Raw genomic sequence first — 3,795 nt, 5'->3', positions numbered from 1 at the left:
TACATAACTCAAAAAACAAGCAGTGCAATTAAAATGAGAAAATGACATATATTGACAATTTATCAAAAGAATAAATGTAAATACCCAATACATATGTGAAAATTATAGCATATTGTTACCAGAAAGGCAAAACTAACAAATGCTGTCATAGAAGTAGTCAACGGATTCTTACAATGTCGAGATTCTTCAAACAACTAAAAATAGTATTACCATATGATCTAACTAACCTACTACTTGCCTTATGCCTAGAGGAAATGGAATCATAACACAGAAATCATACCTACCTGCTGGTATTAGTCTCTGCCCTGGCTGCTGAGTCAGCCCCGGTACCTGTAACAGGTGAACAGAGTATTGTCTAACCACAACATAGGATTAAATATTGTAATTCATAGCAAAATGTTAGATAAAAATAGGCCAGCATAGGAAGACAAATATCCTGTGTTGTTTTGTTTGGAACTTTTAAAAATATCTTAAATAATCAGCCTGAAGAAGACAAATTACTAGATTAGACTAGACTAGATTAGACTAGGTTAGACTAGACTAGACTAGACTAGATTAGAACTACTAGACACTAGCAAGAGTGCTAGAGTGGTAGCAAAGGCAAAAAGGCGATGGGCATGATCAGCGTGGCATCTGCACGTACTGCAACACTACAGCAGAGCCTGTTACATTGTGTAATTAATTAATATGCACTATAATAACGGGTTTCAATAAATAGTATGGGCAGGTGCACAATTCTTATTTTAAAACACTACATTGGGGAAAGAAGACTAGTGTTGTGTCACAGTTTCCTCCTAGATTGAACCGTTACATTCAGAAGAAAAGCTCCTGGGACTGGTAGGAGCAGAGGGAAGGGTCTACAATAGAGATGTAAAGTGAATAAATTTTAAAAAAAAAATGACAATTTGAATTAATGCAAAAAAAAAAAAAAAAAAAAAAAACCCAGGAAGTTAAACAACTCAAAATAGCTTCAGGAATTCCCTGAATCTGACCAGACTCTTTAAAGGACTCTCTACCTGCTAGAGTAAACAAACCATGCTGCAAAGACTCTCTGACAAACAACATTGAAACATCAAAACTAGAACCCTCAGACACCAGACCAGTGAGCTTGACAAGGTTTAGATCAATTGAGTCACTTGAAAGATACACTCTCTGTAATATTGGAGCATCCTCTCTATTCATGTAGCAAACTGTCTCTGTTATCTTCTCATTTGGAAAGCTACTAACCTGCACTTCCTGTGTACTCAGGTAAGCAATTTTACTCCTTCTGAAATCTCTAATGGGGTTGAAGACTGGATAGTTTAGTTTTACAATTAAGCTTAGTTGTTTAGGGGTTAAGATGTTTTTAGGTCTAGATAGATGTTTTAAGTTGATAATGACAAGATATGATGGAGATTGATTTACATTCAGAATTTTAGACTCACCAAGACAGGAAAGATGTTTTCTTCAAGGCTGCCAAATACAAATAACCAAAACACTAAGAATGTAACATTTATATAATTCCTGATTGTGTCGTGGTTCTTCTTGCTATAGGTAGCTTATTGTATATATGTGTAATAATATAAACGTCTATGTAAACAATTTTTTAAAAATAGTCAAAATTTAAAAAGGTACACTCCATGTTGAGCTGGTTGTAGGCTGTGCAATGCACTCTAGGTTCTCAGCTTCTGTGAGCTGTCACCCGTGCTGGGTGGGCCTCGATAACACAGCTGTCTTTGAGTTATATTTGCCCCTGTAAGTTACCCCTCACCCATGGTCCTGTAAGTAACCCCAATAAACCTCACTGGCTCTCTAAACTGGACTTTGATGGTATCTGGACTGTGGTCTATCATTGTCTATCATGGTCTATCATAGTCTGCCTATCAGGGACAGTGGTGTTCAACCTTCCTAATGCTGAAACCTTTTAACACTGTTCCTCGTGTTGTGCTGACCTCCCAACCATAAAATTATTTTCATTGCTACTTTATAACTGTAATTTGGCTCCTGTTATGAATCATAATCTAAATATCTGTGTTTTCCGGTTGTCTTAAGTGATGCCTGTTAAAGGGTCATTCGACCCCCAGGTTGAGAAGGTCTGGGTTAGCAGATGTGTGCTGTGACTGTCCCCAAGAGAAGCTTTGTCACACAACCAGCAGAAGTGGGGTAGGGAAACAGAGGGTGAAGAGGGCCGAGGGCAACCAAAGCACAGTGTGGAAACGGGTAGAAATCATTACTTCATATGCTAACTTAAAACAAGCTAAAAAATTTATAAAGTCTTGAGTCCTTTAAAAATATTAATTCATTTTCCTTTCACATCAAAAAGTTACAGACTAAAATGTTTTCAAATATGGATTAGATGTACTTCATGATACCACTCTCTTTACCCCAAAAGCGGAGAAAACCCTTTAGCAAAAGACTCCATATTTTCATTTACCTGTGAATTTATTTATTCCAATGTCACTATGTAAATAGACTCTGAGCACCAAGTATTTTAACAGGCACATCAGATAGAAAAAATCAATTTAGAAGTGAATAAAAGGCTGTCTCTCATCCTTGAAACAGTTGAGGAAACATGCAGTGGAGGCCATTTTATCGGAGTGTGAGAGAGAACGCAGGTGGTGTGAGAGCCTGAGAGAAAGGCACCCCCGGCAAATGCGTGAGGGGTGTGAAGAGAACGTAATGTTGCCTTAGTCTGGGCCCATGGTGAAAACAGTCTTGGGATGCCACCCCGCTGATACTTTGTCTCTACGAACTGATAAACACGTGAGATAGACTCTGAGGAGAGGAGGAAGCATCAGCCCAAGGCAAAAGACAGGGCCCAGCGACTCAGGCCAGTCTATTGTATTGCAAAATGACCATAGATGGTGAAGGGAACCAGAGAGAAACAGACAGGAGATTCCTGCCCTAGAGCTTTCAGGGAGTTTGAGGATTGGCTACAGCTGAGCAGAGTGGAGGTCTCGGCCCTTCCTTGGATGGTGCAGATGGTGCGGATTCTTCTGTCAGATGATGATCTGCAAGACTCCTGAGAATTACGCCAGGGGAACTGCCCCACAGAACTAATACTCAGAATGTTTCATTCTTGTTCTCCTTAATCTCCTTTCCCTCCTGTTTAGGGCAGTCAGGTTGTAAGGAAGGTACATGCCTTTAATAAATTCCTAATAAAGTAGAATCGTTAAGGAATCAGAACCAACAGAGGAGGGGGCTCAGGTCCAGGAGCAAGTCACATATCAGAGGATTTGGAGTAGTGAAAACAGGTGACAAGAGCATCCCATGTTTTAAAAAAAAAATGCTCGAGGAAAACGAGGGCATCCTTGGGAGGGAACTGGCATCAGTGTGGGTGGAACTGACAGAAGGGCCAAGTGAGGATGGCCAAAGCCGGGTAAAAGACAAACTGAATCACGTTTCCCAGCTTGTTTGTCTTAGCAGTTTGTGTCATTATGACAGAATTATCAAGCACAGGAAATCTGTGACAAGCTGAAATCTGGTAGACCACAATTCTAGAGATTGGCAAGGCCAAGAACAAAAGGACAGACAGCTTTTGCCATGGATCTTGCAAGCCTTTGCAAGCCCGGACAGAAGAATGAAAGGAGTAAAAAGAGAAGTTGACTGTTAAAGTGAAAGTCAATTGAGGTGTAATCTGAATTGTTAATAAAGTAAAATAAATAAATAAAAAAACAAAGTGGAAGTCAGGCAGCAGTCAAGCACTCAACCGTGTAGCATTTCATCCCTTGAGCCACAAACTCTGTTCTATACCAATAGCATGAAAAAATTTCATTTTATTCCACTATCAACACTAAACTTCTAATGAGAAGGGTT

The sequence above is a fragment of the Acomys russatus genome, chromosome 10 (assembly GCF_903995435.1).
Source record: "Acomys russatus chromosome 10, mAcoRus1.1, whole genome shotgun sequence".
Classification (NCBI taxonomy): Eukaryota; Metazoa; Chordata; class Mammalia; order Rodentia; family Muridae; genus Acomys; species Acomys russatus.
Note: the sequence above shows the minus strand (reverse complement) of the source record.